Source organism: Tyto alba, unplaced genomic scaffold, assembly GCF_018691265.1.
Source record: "Tyto alba isolate M040663 unplaced genomic scaffold, T.alba_DEE_v4.0 Super-Scaffold_40, whole genome shotgun sequence".
Classification (NCBI taxonomy): domain Eukaryota; kingdom Metazoa; phylum Chordata; class Aves; order Strigiformes; family Tytonidae; genus Tyto; species Tyto alba.
The window spans coordinates 48,993,207-49,015,602 of NW_024881316.1; the positions used below are offsets into that span (position 1 = coordinate 48,993,207).

Consider the following 22,396-nt stretch of genomic DNA (forward strand, 5'->3'; position numbering starts at 1 on the left):
TATCTCTACCTCCTCCCCCAGTGGCGCAGGGGCAGGGAATGGGGGGTGTAGGCAGCTCTGCCACTTCCTTCATCTTCAGTGAGGGGAGTGTCCGAAACTTGTTCCTCCTGCTCCATCGTGGTCCCTCTCTCACAGGAGACAGTCCTCCACAAACTTTCTCCGACTTGAATTCCTCCCACGGGCCGCAGCGTTCCCCACACTGCTCCGTCATGGGTCACCAACTTCCTCCGACTGGATTCCCTCCCACGGCTGCAGCCCTTCCCAAGCTGCTCCGGCGTGGGACTCCCCCGCATGCTGCAATCCTCCCAGTGCTGAATTACAGCAGTGGGGCTGCCTTTTCCCATGAGACCCCGGCCTTCTTCGGGCACAGAACCTTGATCACGCGAGCAGGAGCAACAGGCCACAAATCAATGTCTGCTCCACCGTAGATCTTCATGGGTGGCAGGGGGGGGCCGCCCTGCTGTCTCACCACAGGATACAGGGGGGTCTCTGCTCCGGCACACCTCCCCCCTCCTTTCTTCCTCCGTTTCTCCACTGACCTTGGTGTTCACGCAGCTGCAGCAACTCCTCCTCACAAGTCCCACTGCCCGTCACCACGTCCCTTCTTAAATACGTTATCGCAGAGGCGCAGCTGATTGGCTCAATTTTCCAAACAGAAGTGGAGCTGACGTGGAGCTGGGGGAGCTTCGAGAAGCTTCTCACAGGGGGCCGCCCCGATAGCCCCCTCCCCTGCCACCAAAAAACTCCACCACTCACTCAACCCAGGACACAGGGGGAGGTCTCCCAGCACACCGTGCTTCCTTCTCTCTAATGTTTACATCTTGACAGAGGAATACATCTGTTCAATTTGAGACACATATACCACTTTCACATTAAAATTCAAGGTGCTTTAGTGGTGTGATAAGACTTAATACCTGTAGGAGGTGATAAAACATTCATGAGAGCAACACTGTGAGATTAAATGGGTTGGGCTGATATTAAAAGACATTTTAAGAGACATCCTTTTAAGGATTCCTCTGCTCCCATCTCTTTGCTCAAACACTACATAATCAATTCCCCAAATCCTTTACGGACCCAACACGCAGAGAGACACACAAGGAGTGCACATCCCATACTGGATCCCATCTAGTTGCTTTAGTGGGAGGAAAAAAGAATGGATTAGATGCTGTCTTTGAATTCTAGGTGTCACCAGGTTTGGGATTTTTTTTTTTTTTTATAAGTGTCTTCTGTTGTTACTGGAAAGTGTAACTATTGAGTTTCACCAAAGTTGAAAGCTCCTCTCAGGTTCATTTTTCTTTCAGCTTGCTCTAACAGCTGTCTTGCCAAAATCCATAGAAGACAAAAATCTATAATTCCTAGTATACACATTTTGAAATGGTTTCAAGTGCAGAGCAAAGTTTTCACCCCTAATATGATCTTATAAGGCATACAGCTATCTTCCTGGCTTTGCTGGTGCTTTTCCAAATGGAAAAATAACCCCCAAACCATAAGTCACTGTTTTTGCTGAACAGGATTACCCAACTTAGTGAGTATCAGAAACCTTCAAGGACACGATATAACACGCCTGAGTGGAAATCTCAGGTGCTAGATGCAGTTCCCTTAAATCCTCTAAGCCTCTGCTTTTCCTCTACAACAGCCATTTAAGTGCTGACAAACTCACTTTTAGATCATTTTCGTAAAACTGAAGGCCAGCAAACGATTTGGTAATTAAGACTATGACATAATTCTCAGCCTGATGTGTAACTCAAGCCTACTCCACTGAACAGACCAGGAGACAAGGGGTGTGCTGCCTATTTTGAGGTGTGACATGCCCCCTGGGGTCACCAGACCTTGATGACACATTTCTCAGAGCCACATCTTGCAGCAACATGCGTTTTGCAGCCTCTCCAAGGCCTGGCTACGCTGCTGCAAGCACCTGCACTCCTCTGCAAACTTTGCCCATGTTTAGCAACAGCCTGCTTTTGTGCATCCCTTGGCACTGGACAACACTTCACCAGCTCAGAAGTTGCTTCTTGCCAAGGGTGGCTTTGCAGATGAAGAGTGAGCAGTTGCACTGACCAGTTCTCAACGACCCATCCCTGCATCTAAAATGCTCCTGACTCAAAGTCAATCTAAAGATAAACGCTGATTTGGCCAAAAAATCTCTGATAAAGGGAGGTCGTTCTAATATCAACCAGTGGAGGGCAACCACACACATACACAAGTCAGCATCCTACTGCCTGATACAGGAGAAAAAAAAGGAAAAAGAAAAAGAAGAAGAAAAAAAAAAAAAAAAAAAAAAAAAGGCAGCACTTTCTTCCCATTTCTGACCATCAGAAGAGTTTGTGTTTTGTCTTTCCCATTCTGCCTTATTTATGCCTATGCCCTTCCTTGTGACACTTAAACAGCATCCTCCAAATAGCAGAGTATATTCACCCGGAATTGGGCAAAAGAAAACCTAAATTCCTCAGTTTCCCTGTTCAGCAGCAGTTCTGCTCTTCTCCCCATACATGAGAAGGACCTGCCAGGCCACACAAGCAAATCACACAGCAGAAAAGCAACACTTTTCCCTCTTGCATTTCAGCATAGAACCGTGTGGACAATATCACTGGAAGTTTTACCACCTTTTTTTTAATTTTTTTTTTTTTTTTTTCAGACACAAGGGCTACCCAAATTATGCACGAAGAGAAAACAGTAGCTGTGATCTAGCAGGAACAGATCAGCACCTGGCAGTTCTTCAGCAAACAAAATTCTGACCCAGCTAAGCAATACGTGCAGGATATAAAGGAGGAGGCAGGTGAAGGCCGTACAGGTCCTACGCCATGCAGATAAGCCACGGTGCTTCTATCTCACAGAAGGCAGCAGCACATCCCCTCCAGACAGCAGCTTCTTTCATGCTATCTGGAGACGAAAGGCTAAAGCAAGCTATTATCTTCACAGGCTTGACAAAACAGCAAGCCAAATCAAATAATGCTTTAGCAAGGAGGTAATGAAATAGTTTCAGCTGAGCAATTGTTTGAACAGTCGCAGTGTTTAGGTACAAAGACAAGTCGAACATCAATAATTCTGAAGTCCGGCCCAAGTAGATCTTAAGCAAATAGGAAACAAAATGCTCCGTTTCCTTGTTTCCTTCACCACCCCCTGCCAGAGCCCAACCGAGCAGGCGTGCCCGTGCCCCAGCCAAACCACAGAGCGAGCGGAGCGGCGCTGCTCAGAATGCCACCGCGCTGCCTTCGCCCGCTGAACCGATAACCCCCCCAGCTTGTCAGGACAAGTCGGTCGCTGTACGTGCCGCTGACCTACGGAGAATACATCAGCCACAGCTGGTAATTTGGGCACTGGAAGCAAGGAAACTGCTTGTCAACTGGCTATAAATAGCGAAGGGACTGGGGGGATATTTTCTCCCTCTTGTGTACGCCTGCCTGCCCCGCTTGCACAAACCCTTCAGAGCCTGTATCAGCCTGCTCTGATTCTCTCACGATTCAAAAATCAGCAGGAGATGGAAGGGAAAGGGTTTGTTGAGGAGAGCCCAACAACCGTGACTTTTATACCTCCGGGCAGGATATCCTGCAAGTAATGCCATTCCTCAGCGCTTAGCTGGAAAACACAGGGAAACGCAGGTGTCTGTGGGAGAAGCACTGGGTGACTCAGCTCTTCCTCCTTTCTCCCCGTCAACATTTCAACAGCACAAGGCACTGGTGTTACAGGGGTGAGACACAGGGACTCGCTGGGCACATGAAATGGAAAGTCAACAACCCAATCACCTCTTGATTTTTAAGGATACTCACTTCTTAATCATCATTATGTTCTGTTGTAAAAGTCACTTTACAATCTCAGCTAATCTGCGATGCTGAGCTTCATCATCGCCTAGGAAAATGTTGTTGATAAACAATTATTGAGGATAAAAGTAAAAAGAAAGAGGCAAACAGAAAATAGTGCTTCTCCTCTGGCATCCAAATGACCTTTCTGCACTTAAACCTGCTTTGCCCACGAGGGTTTTAGCTGGTGCAGTTTGCCTGTAGGTTGTGCACAGCACCCAAAGTACCATGCCACAGCACTCCGCTGCATGCCAGTAAAACACTGTGACTTTCCAGCCTGGGGTGGTTTTCAGTATCATTATCATTGGGAAAGAGGGACTCTGTGTTGTTGGCACAGGTTGTCGCAGCACCAAGGCTGTGCCTGTACATCTGCCTGTTCCCTGGCCCCGAGTCCAGCTGATGTAATCCAGCCACTTTTGTGCTCTTAAAACTTTCTCACCTTCCTGAACACAGTGCCCACATTCAACTTGCCTTGCGGGTTCAGATCCTGCTTGTGCTGACTTCTGGCCCACGGCCGAGGATCGTGTGGGTCAATGGTAGCAGGTGGAGGCCGCTACCTGGGGTTACACGCTGGGCAAGTGAGTCCCAGTGACCAGGAACATCCCCTTGCACCCTGGCGACCAGGTTCCCAATGCCTAGCCGGGTGTTTCGGAGCAGATACTGGCCCTGACAGCCCACGGGTGGGGAAGGATTGGAAATCCTGACATTACACCGGTTCACAGCATTTAAAAATAAATAAATACCAATGAAACACACGGAAAGGGTTATTACTTCAGCACGTATAAAGGAGACATTGAAGTGACAGGGAACTTCACTTCCCACTTTTTGAGGGGATAATACAAACCAGCAGAGCAGAAAGAAATCCAGAACACCATTTATCAAAGCAGCAACAGAATCTTCTGTCAAAGGAGAGATTTCACAACAAGGATGCTTTTGGCAGGGGTGGATTCATGGCAAAACAATGAAGCAGTGCGAATGATATCTGATCATTTCCTTGCACAGAGTGCCGAAGAGCTTTCAGAAGCTTTATAAAATTAGAGCTGCTTATGTTTAACAGCTAGAATGAAAAGGTGGGGAGGGAACGCTTCCCCCCATGCAGTTCTCTGGAAGTAGTGCTCATGATTGTACTCAGCGGGAAACACGCTACTTGTCGAGCACTCTCAGCACCTTCCCTCCCACTGAGCTGCAGGCACATGGGAAGCTCAGCAATTTGCAGAATTGGGTCCTTGCTTTTGTTCCTCTTGCCTCTCTCCTTCCCCACGTACTCTCTCCATCCTCTCTTTGACACACACAGATGGAAAGACTGACGATAACACGCCAATTAGGTTATTTGAAGCCTTGCTACCAGCTACTCTAAATGCAGGCACATGAAGCAGCAGGATTCTGCTGGTGACATTTGGACCACAAATGAAGTCCCCAAGAGTAATAAACAATCAGGTAAGGAAATCTGGAAAGAAATTACCCAGCACACCTCATCTTCTTGGCCCCCATGAGATCCATATAAAACGTGTTAATGCATCTGATTATGATCTAAATTATGTACAGAGGCTCCTGCCAAGCACTCTGTGAAGTTTCTTTATTGTTAAGTTGGAAGCCGTTTAAGAATGGCCCAGTCATCATGTCTCAAATTAGATTTGGGGAAAAACATTCTCCTACTTTATTGCTGGCTCAGAACACAGGTTTGCAGGAGAAGGTCGATATGTGGTTTTTCTCTGCTGAAGAACGAACGGGAGAGGTGGTGACAGAACAAAAGAAGAGTCAGTCTCTTACCTGTCCTTGTATCGTAACCTGAGCTGCCTGGATTTACTGTCCACAGACAAACCAGGAAATGACTGCAGTTTCAGCTGGCTTTCTAAATGTGTTTTTTCCAAAAGGGAGCAGAATGAACACCAAGGTGTTCTCATGCACACACTCCACGGACTATAAAATTTTGAAAGAAAGGGTTTCTGGAAATTAAGAGTTTTGAGAATGGCTTGCAGAGCAGCACGTGAGACTTTCACCACGCCTGTAAGAGCTAGCTGGGCTGTCACTCACTCTGCCAGCAAATCACTGTGGTGTTTGGAGGCAGGTAAGAAACACGTTTTTCTCCCCAGTACGCCATTCCAACATTGGAGCTTTTTTTTAAAAAAAAAACCAAAAAAAAAAAAACAGATACACTCCTCCCACATATACATTCAATATATACTAGTTTAGGACAGCACCCACAGTTTTAGACAGCAAGCCTGACAACCTCACTCGGTTAGAACTCCACCAACCCAACCTGTGTTTTACCTTCTGCTGGTGTCTGACCGAGCCTTCACTGCACTGATCAGCATCTCCTTTCCACTGCATTGCTGGTTTCCCAAGTCAGAAGCAGAGCCAAGGTCACCTTGCTCAGAAGAGCCATTTTTTAAGAGGGCCCCCATATATTAAATATGTTATATCTATTACCTCTGCCCTTCTAAACACACAGCTGTAACAACAACTGCATAAATTTGGACTAAGCAAGGCCCTATGGAAGAGAGCCAGCATATAATAGCTCTTACATACTTATTTTGCTCTATACATGCATATAAATACATACATACATACATATATATATATGTGCCAGATAGCTGTCTGCACCTCCTCTCAAGGTGAGCAGCTCATCTTTGGGGATAGGGCTTAACACTTCATATTCATTGCTCATATTCATTGCTATAGTGTCCAGCATAACACACATTTTAAGGTATCAACCACACCCAACCCCTCTGTTATGTCAACACGGTCATTCGATACGCACAACAACTGTTGGACACATTTAATATTGCTCCACGGGATGACATGAGAAGTTAAGCGTTCAAAATCCACATTTAAGGCAAGCCTTTCTTATTTGGTGTGTGTGCTAGAGCTCATGTTCGAGCAGCATGGCTTCCACCTCTAAAACACCTCGAGTCAGGCAGCAAGGAAAACAAAATGCAGAGACTGAGGCAGATGTTAAGCCTAAATGTTGAACTGCAATGTCACTGGCCTATCTTTTAGCATTCTTTCCCGAAAACATCAAGTAGGCAGCAAGGCAATTATGCCAGTGACCAACACTGCTGCCTGCAGTGAAATTCAGCACAGACATAAAGACCAAACTCGAAAGTTAGCACATGCAAAACTTGGCCTGAGCCAGACCTTGTTATCAGCAGATCTGCAGGAAATTAGGGATCAGAACTACCATTTCTAGCCACCAAGGTAATAGAGTGGTTTAAACACCAAAAAATGCTTTAATGTAGGATCACAGGCTGGATCCTGGCCAGCCAACAGCACTGCTTTAAAAGGAAGTATTTATCTCTACAAAACACTTACCAAACAACATGCTAGGTGCTTGAAAATAAAGCCTTCACTAAACAACCAGATTTTAACCTGAAATTCTGCATGACAGCATTCTCTTCTGCTGCAGGTAAGCGCAATTGCCTTACACAGTGTGCTTATTTTCTCTCTTTCTTTTTAAGAAAAAAAAGAATTCTCCCTTTCAGTTTAACTTTGAGGCAAGATAGAAGACCACAGCCCGGCCTCAAAGACATGAGATCTTTTGAACTCAAAGACAGCAGGCTCTCACAGGAGCTGAGCTCAAGGGCTGCTCTGGAATAAATCAGAAAGGATTTACTCTTTCACTTGAACACAGCAGAAAAAAAAAAAAAAAAACCTCAATGTACAGATATGTGGTTGAGGGTGGGGAGACAGCTAACAGGTTAAAAAAAATAAAATAAAAAAGGCAAGTTAAAAGAGTTTCAATACAGCTTGCTTGATTGCCATGATCCCAGAAGCTAAACACTATCCTGCATGGTTGGATTTCCTGGAGGAAATCTCCAGCACAGTTGCTAGGTCTGCTGGAAGTGGTTCAACCCAAGTATATATGGAGCAGATGCTCCAAACATGACACACATGGCCACAGCGCTCCTGGAGAAATCTTCTGACAGCAAGTCAAAACAGGGGCTTGAACAGGTCATGTGTCATTAGAGATGCAGCTGTGATTTTTTTCACAGATTAGTAGAGCTCAAGGCCAAAAGGGATCTTGAGATCACCTCGTCTGCTTCTTGCTGTATCATGGGCCATTACATTTCATACAAATTTTCCTAAGAGCAGGAGTTAGAGCCGGCAGCCAAATCCCAACTGTGGTGGCTCCCAGTAACAATCCATGTGCTAATTCCACTCAAAAACTCGGGCCACCAGAGTAGCTCCGAGTCAGATGGAACTGCCTCTTGGTGGTTTTGTGTCCCTCTGCCAAAAAACACTCCCTGGCAGAGGCAGAGGTGACTCCATGCTCCAGCCACTTCATTTCACACTTAACACCTTTACTCAAGCCCCAGTTCATCAGCAGTTTTGACAATACTCCAGAGTTTGCCAGAAAGAGCTCAGCACAGGGCACAAAATCTCATCTTCTGGCATCATTACAGGAGTGGAGAGGAAAGCTGGAGAAGGAGAAATGTGCTGCTGGCAGCAATCTCTAGCCCCTGCAGTGAGATTGCCTGTGGTTCCCAGTCAGCTACACACCTCTGCAATACCTGTGCATCAGCACCCACGGACTAATCCTTACACAGTGAAGCTACCTTGGTTAGAAAGTGTTTTGGGACAAGAAACTGCCCCAATGAATGATGCTAAAGAAGAAAATTTTCAGATTATGCATACAGTTTTAGAGCCCAATTCCCCTACTGAGCTGTGTGCAGGGATTTGGATCCCGAGGCACCCAGAGACTGAGCCAGCGAGCTCAGACCATCAGTGACATTCAACACTGCTTTTAAAATCAGAATTTAAAATGTCGAAATCCGAATATTGTGAAATGCCACTTCTTCGCTTGCAGTTTTGCCAAATGAACTTGGCTAAAACTTTCAGCTAATAATAGATGATTAAAATAAAAGAGTTGATGGCCAAAAAAATATGTAAGGGGATTGATTAAGACTCCATGGGTGACGCTGTATTGGCGCTGCCCAAGCCTTCCCCATCTCACCGTTATTTTAACTTGAGTCTGGGGAGAAAGGAGAGTGCTGCTAGAAATGTACAGAGATGTTTTGGTAGCCTGTGTTAAAATAAAACAATCTAATGCCAGGCGTGGAGCAGACTGACACTGCAGTGCTTGTTTGTGATTTACCTTCTACACCTCAGCTCAGGCGTGTCCTGCATCACACATCAACTCCTTCACTACTTTTCTTCTTTCTCCCAGCGCTGATCTCAAGGGTTCTTCTCCTGTTTAATATAAAAACACAAACGAAACCACATGCACTTAAGAAACATATTACTCATTGCCTAGAGGCATCGTGCAAGAGAGGCTGCCTATTAACACACTGGCTAATAACACTCCCTCCAGACCATCTCCAAACAGATGGAAGATTCATGACATAGTCGGCCTCAAACCCGAAAGCTCCCATGGGCTTGACAATCTGGGCTGCTGGGGACTATCAGAGGCTGGAGGACACTAGCTGAGGAGACAGGCGCAGGATTAGGCCCAAGCTAAAGGTACCTCCTTGGGTGCTGCGATATCTAGAGCAACAAGGCACATCCTTGGCTCCTGCATATTCCACAGCACGGCAGAAACTCACAAAGAGAGCGCAGGGCATCCGTAATAAAAAGCAAACTGGCCAAAGGTCCCCAAGCAGAGTTTTAAGGACCCGGTTCTGAGGCCCTTCCACTGCAGGAACACCAGGAAAGCAAACTCTGAGCCTCCCCTACCTGAATGTGATGCTTCGGTTTAAAAAGGCAGTGTGCACACTTACAGGGACAGCCAGGTCCACGAAAAGGACACGAGAGATGCTCTTGGTTGTCAGCCCTGCCACTGACTGGCCGAGTTACCGTCACTCCACCAAACCCTGGCCCATTACTTTGCTTCGTAAGAGCCAGTACAATCTCCAGCAACAGAACTGCAGTGGTAAATAATCAGCATGCTTTACAGACACTGCCACCGGTACCTCTCAAAGCAAGACAACCTGCAGAAGGGGTATTTCAAATCGTTTGTAGCTAAATGGGATGAGATGTGGGTCAGCCGCTCTGCGCTCCATCACCCCAAAGCCAGGCGTTCTCGACTCCACAGAAAACATTTTCAGTAAAACACCTGGCAACCAATAGCTCTCAAATTACATGCATATGACCACTTCCCACAAAAAAAAAAAAAAAAAAAAAAAAAAAATCAAAACCAAACAACTACATTGTTCCCTAAGTGCCAAGGTCAAAGAGGACCACTGCAAGCCATCCAGTCGGGCTTGTTGCAAGACACACCACGAGCTCCACCCACCAGTTCCAGCCTCAAGCCCAGTAACTCACAATGATTTTTCATCCAGCTTTTTCTCTAGCTCAAATCCTCTCTCAGGCACGCTTGTGCTGCAAACAAATGTCTGATCTCAGCAGCTACACATACCGAAAACTGAAACAAAATAAAACACCTTTTTGCTAACTGAAGTCCAAGGCTTCAGGACTATCATTCAGCAGGCGGTGCCGTTGCTGTAGGCGGCATTTCCTTTTGTTTCAGAACAAAAAGCGCTGCCTATCAGGGCCATCCATGTCCTGCCTTCATCCTCCTACACAGCCTTTTGGACAGTTACAGCTTTGGCGGCGAGTACGAGCAGAGTGTCCCAAGCCTCCCTCTTCCCACCCCTACTCTTACTAACGCGTTCCATACTCACAGCCTTTCACACAGCCCCAGCTCCGCTGCAGCTCCCAGCAGGGAGCTGGTGCTGGGCTCTAGTGACCGGACTGGCAACTGCTTATAAAGGCTGCTTCCATCCTTCACTTCAGCTAGCAAAATCCTTCCCAAGTGCCTACATCTCTGGGCTACAAAGAGGGAAACATATCGTGAACGTAGCTCTCCTCTCTCTTGGCAGGCTGCAGGACGTGGCACGTTTCCATCTGCACAAGGCTACAAGATGTTTGCAGAAACTGGAACTAACAGTCACAACCCCTCCATCCCTCGCTCCTCCCTGGACTGCAAAACTCTTTCCAGAGTTCTCCAGGAATCACGAGTGAACATGTTACTCAACTGCCACAGCTGAGGATTTAATTTCAACGTGCCCCGCAAAATACATGCTTCACCACTCACCCACAGTACGCGAACCCAGCATCTGTACACAACCCTCGCTGGCTCTTTGAGGTCTGCAAATATTTTATCACGAGCCTTCAATACATACAGTTTACAAAATAAAAAACTACAATGGTTAATTTTTATATTTTTTTCTTTTTTCCCCCCAAAGTCACAAATTATTCTGGGTCCCCAAAACTCTGGATGCTTCGGGCAAAGGATCCAAGGAATCAGAGCACCTGGAAAGGAGATGCCTAAATTCACACCAGCCAAGCAAGTCACTCTCCTGAGAGCTTAGGGCTTTTTAAAAAGCATAATTCTAATACAAGCTCTGGAAAACATTAGGGTGCTCATGGAATAAATGCTACCTTATGATGAAAGCAAAGCCCCTTCTCTAACAAACACTGTCTAACTTATCTAACTTAAAAATTACTGCATAGATTAATGACAGTGATCAGAATATAATATTAACAGCAATAATAGGATGCTAGCACCGGCTCACCCAAAAAGAAAGGCAGTTTCTCTCTACTCCCCATCTAAGAAGCAGTGGCAAGTAGCTGTTATGACTTCATTTTATTTTTTATTAGTTTTTGCAAGCTAGCTATGCTAAAAGGTTGCACCAGTCATTTAAACTGCAGTTGTCAGCAGAAGTGAAGGACATTGTGGGATACATTTTATTCTAGCTCTTTTATTGCTTGGCTCCTCGGAGTGATTCAAGCAGTTTAAGGATTTTAGAGGTCCTGTCACAACAGTATCTGGCCCCTAGCAAGCTGCCATTAAAAAAAAAAAAAAAAAAAAAAAAAGACCAAAAAAACCCAGCCTCTAAAGAACTGACTGGACCAGCAGAAGCTGTTCAAGAGTCAACAACTGCTGATTGCTACAAAATTGCTCTCTCACAGGAATGGGCGCTTTCTGCAATGTTATTCTCACTTGACAGAAAGGGAGGTGGCTCCCTAATACGTGGTAAATGCTGATTTTTGCAGCTCTGCCAAAACACACGCACATACACGCGTCGTGACTCTCCCCGCCGTCGGCGGGAGCCGGCAGCGCTCTGCCACACATCTGCTGTGACACGGCAACGCAGGCGACACGCTGCTTCACGTCCCTCGGGCTCAAATCCACCGCAGTCGCGTGCGACGGGCTCTCCATGGGGTGGAAGCTGGACAGATAGCACTGTAATTAAGCACTGAAGGAGACCTTCTCTGTTAATTTGCTTCTAAACGAGCCTCTCCTTTACCTTCATCCCTATGCACAAAAATTAGCTCCTCCAATGTATGCTGCGATTGATACGCAGCTCACCGAGGTGCTGCTGGCACGCACGAGGGAGCCAACAGAAGCAGGTTGGGGTGGTCACCTCCTCCAGACCTGGACCCAGGAGATGAGGAGACACCAGATATCCCCAGGGTATTAAGTCTCACCATGCCCAGTGCTGCCTCATGGATCGAAGGCAGGTAATGCCACATCCCTGCTGTGCCAGCCCCTGAAGGGGATACGCAGAGGACTGGAGCGCAACGTGGCTGGCCCAGACCCAGCTCAGGAAAGCCTCAAACGGCGCTGGCGAAAGGAGAAATGTTTTGAAGATTCCCGAGACAGCAGGCGTCTGCTTTCTGTCCAAGCACTACCCTGGGGTTCTGCTGGACTCTTCTCTACAGACGATCAAAAAAAGCGATTTAATTTGCATCAGCTGTTCCTTGAACTTGCGCTCACAGATCAACCCAACTGCTTCTTCCCGCTACACCAAGCTGGTAAGAGATGCTGCTCTTCATCCTCATCCAGCTGCCCCGAACATGGTGGGGCTGGGGGGCACTGCTGAGATGTCAGCCCACTGCTGAGATGTCTGCTGGCTGCATTCCTGGCAGAGGACTCACTTTCCAGATTATGAAAACTAATCTGGAAAAAGGGAGGGGGACGTTACTTTGTGGGAGGGCAGAACAAACTGGGGTACTCTTGGTCAAAGCAGTGTGTTACTTTGGACATCAAACAAATCGTATGACTTCCCCACGGCTCCACAGGTCCCCAGGTGTTACCCACGCACCAACAAGCCATGAAACACGTGGACCACCTTACTCCACTTCTTGGGGTGCTTGTAGTGAGGGGGGGCTCCCAAGGCTGGCAAACCTCTGCTGGAAGGGCATGTGGGAGCGTGCTTTCATCTGCACCACAAATCCTGATTCAGCCTGGAGCTAAAGCCCAGCTGAACCTGGGTGACTCCGTGCTCGGGGCAGAGGCAGCCTCGCTGCCTGTAGATCTTGGTTACACCACCAAGTTGCAGCAAGAGCCCAATCTACATCGCCCGAGGCATTAGGCACCATTATTTGGTGACTCAAAAATCCCTCTACTATAAAGGTGAGGTTTTTTGCAGGAACTGATGCTCTAAAGATAATTTGGTTTATCTTCAGAGACAGAAGCCTTAGAACAGCATTAAGAACCCCAAGTTATTCCTGCACCAACAGCCTCAGCAACTCCACCGCTGTCACCTCAGAGATAAAAACCAAATACCATGATCCTAACCCCAGCTGAGATGACAGAACCACCAGGTGGTTTTGGGGTAGCAGAGACCTTTGAAGATTATCTAGTCCAAGCCCCCTGCCATAGGCAGGGCCATCCTTCACCAGGGTGCTCCCAGCCCCGTCCAACCTGGCCTTGAACCCTTCCAGGGAGGGGGCAGCCACAGCTGCTCTGGGCACCCTGGGCCAGCGCCTCAGCACCCGCACTGTAAAGAAATGTCTTATGTCCTATCCAAACCTACCCGTTTTCAGTTTAAAACCACTGCCCCTTGGCCCTGTCGCTACCGGGCTTATTAAAAAGTCCTTCTCTTTCTTATAAACCATCTTTATATTTTGAAAGGCTGCAATAAGATCTCCCTGGAGCCTTCTCTTCTCCAGGCTGAACCCCCCCAACTCTCTCAGCCCGGCCTCCCAGGGGAGCTGCTCCAGCCCCCCCAGCATCTTCATGGCCTCCTCTGGCCCCGCTCGAGCAGCTCCGGGTCCTTCTGCTGTTGGGGGCCCCCCAGCTGGCCCCAGCACTGCAGGGGGGTCTTCCCAGAGCGGAGCAGAGGGGGAGAATCACTTCCCTCAACCTGCTGGCCATGCTGTAGTTGGATACAGTTGGTTTTCTGGGCTGCGAGCACACACTGACAGGTCATTTCTAATTTTCATCCATCAGTACCCCAAAGTCCTTCTCCACCAGGCTGCTGTCAATCCACTCATCCCCCAGTCTCTACTGATACTGGGGATTGCCCAACTGGCCCTACTTGGCCTTACTGAACTTCACGAGATTCACAAGGGCCCACTCACCCAGCCTGGCACACCCTCCCTCTAGTTTATCAGATGCCAGACGCTGCTTTGTGGTTAAGTATTGGAGAATGGGTCAATTCTCAACTGCCCACTTGCTGTGGGTCCTTCCATGTCCCCCTCAGCACACACAGATGCCATGATAGGACAGCTTCATGTCTGCCAGAGCAAGAGTTAAAGATGATCCTGTGCTAGGCAACCACGCCTTAAAATCTGTGAAGACAAGCAAAATTTACTTTGCAGAGAATGATCTTTTAAGCAGGGGGACGCTTCTTATAGCTAGACTTTGGGATTTTTAAGTTTCGTACCTTTTTTTTTTTTTAAATGTATTTTAAAAAAGCTTTCCAGGTCACCTTTGATGCAAAGAGTCATCTAAAAGAAGGAGGCTGTCAGATGGTCTCTCAGCAAGGGAGTATCTGTTCCCTGGGCATGGACTCAGAGCCTTGTGAACTCTCTATGCCATCTGCATATTACGTGTTTATACTCCAAGCCCCATGGACACTTCTTTGATGTGTTACCGTTTGGTGAGCGGGAGCTCCCAGAAGTCTCCTGAGGAATCTGCATAGCATGATGTATTTAGTGGATACGTCCTTTGAAAGAGAAGTTTGTTGTTGCTGTCTTTTTAAAATAACATTTAAATTGCCTTTTTTTTTTTTTTCCATGCCACTCTTGTCTTTCATGTTATTTTGCTAAGCAAACGGGGCTGTATTTGGCACAGACGGCGCAGAACGGCGCACACACTGCAGAGACAACGCTTACCGACATCTGCCGCTCACCCCACCACCACCCTTTAACTGCGCGCCTCGCCGCTGCTGTCCGGAGGAGAAAAGCAACTGGCAGATGTCTGCTGCAGAGAGCCTCAACCAGGCATGTAAGAATCGCTTCATAAACCAAAAAGGAAGTTTTCTCCTAAGCAACTACACTAAATCATCGAGCTCACCTCCAAGTGATAAATCCAGCATGGGGACATAAAGTAGGAATTAAACCTGTCCTTACATCGCAGCAAAGATGAGTGTGGTTATGACAAGAGAAATGTTAAGATTGTAGCGTGTACAACAGGCAGGGTTGGTGCCTTGCATCTCTGGGATGCAGGAATGGATGAAGGCAGCAAGAACACGGGCTCACGGCAGAGTGGGGAATGGCTGATGCAGACAGCAGCTATGGAGAGATTCCCAGAAAGGCTTCTCTGCTCCCCGGGGAATCCAACCCTGCTCTTAAACACATGGTCGTCTCTTGGCCTCTCCAGCTCACTGCTCCAATATAAACAAGTAAGATTCACATCCTCCTGGAAATTAAAACCAGCATCTCGGATATGTACACAGACGAGCTCTCTTTCTCCCCAGCAGGAAACGAGGATGGAGAATTTGCAGCCCCAGGTGGCCCGGAGCAATCCACATTAGTGGGGGCTGGGGAAGGCCAAGAGTGAAACACACAGCATTAAATGCCATCTTGGGATAGTTAATTATCTCAATTTTCTTTTCTGACCTCCACTCTTCACCGTCCAGATAAATTTGTCCATTTTCTTTTGCTCATCCTCACAGTGTCCACTGAAAAGCTTTTTCCTGTACTCCTCAGTCACAAAAACATCACAATCTGCTTCCATCTCACCCTTTCCTGATGGTTACGTCCACCTGCTTCCCTATTTTTGCTTCTTTCAAGGCTCTCATCCAGGCTGGTGTTTTTTATTTCCCTCATCTGCCTGTACCATCATTATTTTTCCCATCATCAGGCATGCTATTGCACATCTAAAATTTGTTTTCAGCATGGTTATTTAAGCTCATTCTCCTGCACTAAGGTAGACAAACAATGCAACTTAATACAGAAATATGCCCGTGGCAATCATTCCGGGCACGCAACGCTCTAACCCAATCTGAGGAGAAGGCCAATGCGAACGAGACCCGGTGCAAGGCGAGCTCAGCTCTGCAGCTCCGGTGGGTCATCCATCCACGGGGAAGGCACGGGAGGCTGCGACCCGCTCCGCTCTGCGCACACGCTGGCATCTCTTCAGGGGTCTCCCCACCAAAGCTGACCGCGGTTGGGATGGAGACATTAGGCAAGGTCAGGCAGAAGGCATTCCTGGCATCCCCACACCTGCGGTACCAAGTGCCATTAAGGGGGTGCCAAAGTCCAGCAGAAGTTTGGACAAGCAAAACATTAGAGTTCTTCGATATTTAAGAGCAGAAAGTTTCCTAGGCTAATGCAGGCAACACGTCACATAGAACTGGCAACATAACCATCTGGGTCCATTAACTGCATTTGCTCTATAGCATTTGCTGTCTGAATTGTTTATGCCTCGTTTGAGCACAGAGGCTACCCAGCATATTAATACTCTGGAACAGAACATGTAAAACATGGCTAGAAATGGAGGACTGTTTGGGATGTCTGTTATGGTACAGTGCAGTGGGATAAAGCAGGAGAGGTCTAGATAGGGGGTGGGGAAAAAAACACAGAAGAAAACCCCAGAGAGCCGCTATCTGGCTTCCACTTTAGAAAACAAAATCATACTAACAGTGAAATTAAAACCTGTTGTTGCAGAGCAGAAAGTCAAAGATTTTATAATCCCACTGCAAGAAAGGAATTTTCAAAGGCTTGTAAAGAATAGGGATAGACTGTTAATTTCTCCTGCAAACCCAAACAAAACCAGTTGACTTCCCAGAAACAAACTGGCAAATTACTTCCATACACCCCCCACCACCCCAAAGAGTCAAGTCCAACCCTGCTAGGAAAGGATTCGTTTCTCCTGCCTTCTCCTTACCCTTTGCCTTCAAAGACTATGTCAGTCTGGGTTCAGACTTGCAATTGAAAGTCAAACAGGTTAGAGATACCCTAAAAGCTACTGCCTGCCTGCTGAGTCACCGGAAAGGGAAGGGATTTAAGCTAATAATTTACCTTGCAGCTGACTAGGAGCTTGCCAATGCACAAGGCAGGGTGTAGCTTACACTGGAGACGCTCAACTGAAAGGTCTGTGTGTCCCCAACCACCTGCTCCAGAAGCCACAATTTCCCTTTCATGTCTTCTTGCTGGAGGCACAACTCTTGACCATGTGTCTTTAGATGACCAATCCCAAACAGACAAAGAGCCCCTTTAAAAATCCCTAAATTCCCTTGGCAAACCCAAGTCTGCCAATCAAGCTGATATGATGATGCATAGAGGGCTTTGCATAGGGACTGGGGCTTGGCGTAAGAAAAGGAAGAATGCACAAGGATGCTCCATCCAGAAATGGGGGTGGGTAAGGAAAATGGGATGTTTACTCTGGCACTGTTACTCCCATCAGTTATCAACAAGGAGTAACAAGACAAGAGATAGTATTAGGACTTACTTTTTTTTTTTTGAGGGGGGGTGGGGAACCCACCAAAAAAGAAGGATTTCTTCTTCCTTAGCTAACTCAGAAAAACCTTTCATACAAAAAGCCACTTTGCACATGTTCAGGCTCAAGATGTTTAGGGATAAAAACTGGACCTTCAAATTAAGGTCCTCTGTGGCTGGCTTGTCCCTCTTTACTTGAAGTTATAGCCCACTGTTTCAGATATTTTCGCGTTAAACCAGTTAGGTGGCACAAAGAATTAGTATGCAAGTGGAGGGATGCTCAGCAGGGACAAACTAGCTGCTTCAAACAAGAACAAGAAGCACATTCTGTCTCGGCACAGAAGTCCTTCATTCTTCCACAGGCAGATAAAACACAAAGAAGTAGCAACAACTCCCTTTCAGAAAATTGTCCTAAGCTTCCAGTCCACTACAGAATTTCATCCAAAAGGAAGTGGTCCAAGCAAGAACTTCCAGCATTTTACTGTGTGAAACCACTCTCTCTTTCACTACGGCATTTTGCTTGCGCAGCAAAATGGTGCTATGGGATTCTGCCTTCAAGAAAAGGAACAGAAACTCCCTTTGCTCAACGCCACCAAACTGGTGTCACTGCACAGAACTGTGCTGGCACGAGGTGTTCAGAAACCTCCTCCTGACATGGTCTCAATTTTGTGATAGATACTAGCCTGATACACATCGTAGCTTAGTTTGTGACCGTGCCACGGACATTCTGCACAAGCAGAACAGCCTCACCCTCTCCGTATCTCAGCATTCCCATCTGTAAAGCAAAAGTAACTGGATATGAGTCTTCCAGTAAACCCAGTTACCTGATTTTAGTTCAAGTACAGCTTCCAAAGATGCATTCAAGCTTGATCCAAACAGGTAGTGAATCCAGCCCTTCCTGGTAATTTGCTCCAACGATTTATCATAGCCCATGTCTACTTTCTGCCATCACCTTCCACACAGCTGGTACTTCCCAGTGCTCTCTGACAGACTTGGCAGCATCCAGCCCCTCTCCCCACAAAAGGGAGTCATGTTTTGGCCTCTCCCTTGACCTGACACACACAATGGGAGATTTAAAAAGTTCAAGTCTAGATATTTCCTCCCCGCTCCAAATACTGCCCTGCTGCTCCTTCTGCATGTTCTCCAGCTTTTCTTCCCATGTCTATTTTAAGATACGGGTATCACAGCTAAATAAGCTATTCCACCAGTATTTTCATAAGTGCAGTTTTTGGAAGTAAAAACATTCTTTGCTCCTATTTCCCAGTTCACATGTCCATAGATGGCATTAAGCACTTCTTCCTGCACTACCACTCTGGGAATTCAAGTGAACTTGGCTGCTCAGTACAACCACAAGTACCTTTTCACAGCGACCGCTCCTCCAGGGCAGTGCCCTCCTCCTCAGGCACGGCCCACGCCGCTGGCTCCTCCATGGGCAACTCCATCGTGGGTCATTTCACATCTGATTTGTGGGACTGCAGTTTACAAGTCATCTGGATTACTCCGAGTCATTTATCATATTCTCGTAATGATTTATTACTCCATCAGTTTTGCGAAGTCCACAGATTTTCTCGGCAGCGACTGTACTTGATGAAAATCACAAGAACAGCATGGATGCAGCTACTCCCAAGAACTCCTGTGATCACATTTACAGCGCTACAGCTTTATCACAGCCTTTACACGACTTATATTTCCTACACTGATGAAAAAAAAGAGCAGAGACATGGGCTTACCCTATCTTCATGACAGCTTTGACACTGTCCAGTCATACAAAACTGAATTCGTTCGGAGCAGCGCTTTACCACGAGCTCACAGAGAGCCCACTCTTACCTATAAGCACAAGATATTACACACAATTTCTTTGCGCTATGGACAAGAAAAAATTGATTAAGCAGGATAAGTAATCCTTAAAAAATAAATGTGCTTATTTACTATCAAATCAAAAAAACTTGAAAAAATGACAAATCTAAGCATTTGCCCAGGAGTTAAGACAAATATATCCTTCAGCACCACTCACTTTTCTCCTGCAGGCCTTTGTCACCACAGGATCGATGGTTAGTGCTACCAGCAATCACACTTGATTCTGTATCTTTAACACGTGCAAAAGCTTTATTAGAAAGTCATGTCCAGTGGGTCTTAAGGCAGCTTTGATTTCACCTACCCCCAGTGTCACATTTTGACATAGGCTCCATCTTTAAGTCAAGGAGGTTGTTTGCTGGTTTGTTTTGTTACGGAAGTCTTTGTGCACTTACTAATTCCTGCTGGGCAAATTGAGCAGAGATGAGATGTCTGGTCATCTCAGCCATCCTGTAATTAAAACTTTCCTTTATGAGGAAGACAGACACAAAACACTCTGCAATGCCTGATTTTATTTCTTTTGGTCACAACCACCTCCACCAAAAAAAATATAAAAGAAGGGTCATCATCCTCGCTGTCCTCCACGACACTCCAAGCCAACAGGCCAATGCACCAGCCCAAGCTGCAGGAGTACAGAAAAGCCACAGGGCTTCACATCCCTTTCCTGCAAACTCCAGAGTATGTTGAAGAAAAAGACACGATGTATCAAATGGAATGTGCAGAGCCTGATCCATGATGCCCCTTGGGGGTTTTGCTGCTCCCTTGGGCCTCCATTTCTACAGGGTCACAGCGATTTGCCTGTCTGCTTCCTGCAAGCACTGACTGCCAGCAGCGTAGAGATGGGTACCGGAGCATCTATGTCCCACGCTCTGCATCTCACTGATGCTCTGCCCAACACCTGAGGGTGTGAAACACTGCCCTTAGCCCACTTCCAGCCTAGTTTCTTACAGAAATAAGATTCGTACAGCTGTGTTTTCTTACACCTTTTCTAAAATCTTCTGAAGCAGTTTCAATCCAAATCTGGCCCAGGATGAAGCTGTGAAGATATTAAGGTTGTCTTTCCACAAGGACACGAGCCTCAGAGGCAGGGATGGACGAGGACCAGCAGGTTCTGCTAATGTGGCGATACCTCAGACCTTGATATATCTATATTTTATCATCTTTGGCCAACATACAGCTATATATACATATATGTTTTGACACACGGAGAGGACAGGTCCCGCTGAATCCCACTAACCCTACACAACTAGATCCAGGGTCTCCAAAAAACACACACTGCTCCGAGAATGATATTTCTGAAGAGACTGTTTCCAGCAGCTTCTCCAAAATGACACACTATGGCAACAGCAAGGAGAGGATCCAACCCGAGGGTGGTATTCAGTGATGCTTAAGCAACACAGCTTTTCTCCCTCCTCCTCCAGTTCCCTGCCCCCTCTTCCCCCACACGTTTCCAAATTGGCCCAACTTTGGTGGATTTTTATGGGAACTGCCAAAGAGACATCTGCCAAACATCAAATCATTGCTCCCAAGTGCAGGGGCACAGTGACTTGAAATGGTCACCGTGCCTGTATTTGTATTTTTTTTTTTTTTTAATTATAAAAAAAAAGTGTGTATTTTCTTAGTCTCATTCTCCAAAACACCTGAATGGTTTTCGCTAGACCCTTCCCAAAAAGCACATCTCCTAGAAGACAATTAGCTGTAAAGTTCCAGCTGAAAAAAAGTTCGATAAAAAAATGAGAAACTGAAAACAGGATTTTCAAACACAGAAAGTCTGGCAAACTTTTAATAACAGGTGTTAGCATCAGCCCCAGCTGCACTGAAAAGTCAAAATCTGGTCAAACTGCAGATAAGGTTTTCACAGCACCAAACATCAGGCACCCAAGTTAGCTAGCTAGTGTCTCCAGGATCAATCCAAAGTAGGAGGAAAAGAAAGAGAGAAGCAGGTAAATTCCTCCCAAGGGCAGTTCAGGACACCTTTGCCAGGCACTTGCTCTGAAATCTCTCCTATCTCTCGGCTACTCATCTGAATCAGCAACATGTGTGAGGGCTGCAAATCAGGAATCCTCACCTCCCTTCAGAGCCCAAACTCAACCTCCAGCTTCAAACATTGCTTGCAGCAAAATAAGGCATAATAGAAGCACAACCCCTCTATCACTCTAACTGAACTCTGTTATAATCACACGTCAAGGTACCTGTACTGCAAATGTTTCTACAAGATCGGTTACAGGGAAATGCTAGCAAGGAAAAGCTTGAGAATGCTTCCATTCGACTCTCCCAGATAAAAACCTGCATCAGTCTCCTCTCAGGGCTCTTTATCCACCTTCTTCTGCTGTTTGGTTTTGCTGCATTACCCAAATTAGGCTGCACGATCCTTTGGAAAAAGACCAATGCTTTATTCGTTCATAAAAGTTACTCACACACCAAAGCTGCTTCGTGCACAAAAAACATCTATTTTAGCCATGAAGGTACCAGTTTTACATACACATCCTAACAAGTGCATTTTAAGCAAAATTCTCTTTAAATGTCCTTCTGTTTATGCACAGGCCACCAGCAGGATTTCTGAGCAGGCAGCAGATGAATGCATGTTGTGATACACGATTAACATTTCCATAATCAGGATTTCACGTTACTCAAAAGCAATTTGGTGGTGGTTTGGTTTTTTTTTTGTTTTGTTTTTTTTTTTTTTTTTTTTTTTTTTTTAAAATCTCCAACAATCCCTAAAGCAAGTACTACTTGGGATGAAGGAGAAGGTGGGCCGTTACAACCCTTGCAGGTCAAACGCTGCCAGACACCTGGCTGCTTTGCACGATCCCTTGCCCAACACCGCTTCTCCATATCCAAGCTATAAAAAATTCCCTATCACAAAAATTAGAGGGCATCGTCACGAAGCCCACCAAAAATAACAAGGAATCAGAAATGAATGAGAGCTTTGCAGGATGCTGATACAATCTGATACCACCAGTCTTTTCAGCTCATTACTTTTGGCAGCGTGGGGTCCCCATGAGGTCCCATGAAGCACAAATGACTTAATCAAGGGACCCCCCTGGGGGAGAGGGAGATGCAGAGGCTCTGTCAGGCTCATGAATAAGAGCATCAAATCAAAGCCTGGGAAATTGATGGTATCAGGTGGTAAA

At 46.5% G+C, this 22,396-nt stretch overlaps 1 protein-coding gene across 5 annotated transcripts in view; it reads right to left on the minus strand.

The window, feature by feature from the left end:
- EXTL3 (exostosin like glycosyltransferase 3) overlaps nucleotides 1-22,396 on the minus strand; it is a 156,184-nt gene that overhangs the window by 51,817 nt on the left and 81,971 nt on the right. For 4 of the 5 annotated variants that reach the window (XM_042803612.1, XM_032997582.2, XM_032997581.2 and 1 more), the window contains exon 3: nucleotides 8,893-8,987. The exons of the other annotated variant lie outside the window; for it this stretch is intronic. The gene's annotated coding sequence lies outside the window, so the exon portion shown is untranslated. The remainder of the gene's footprint in view (nucleotides 1-8,892; nucleotides 8,988-22,396) is intronic. 5 annotated transcript variants of the gene reach the window in all.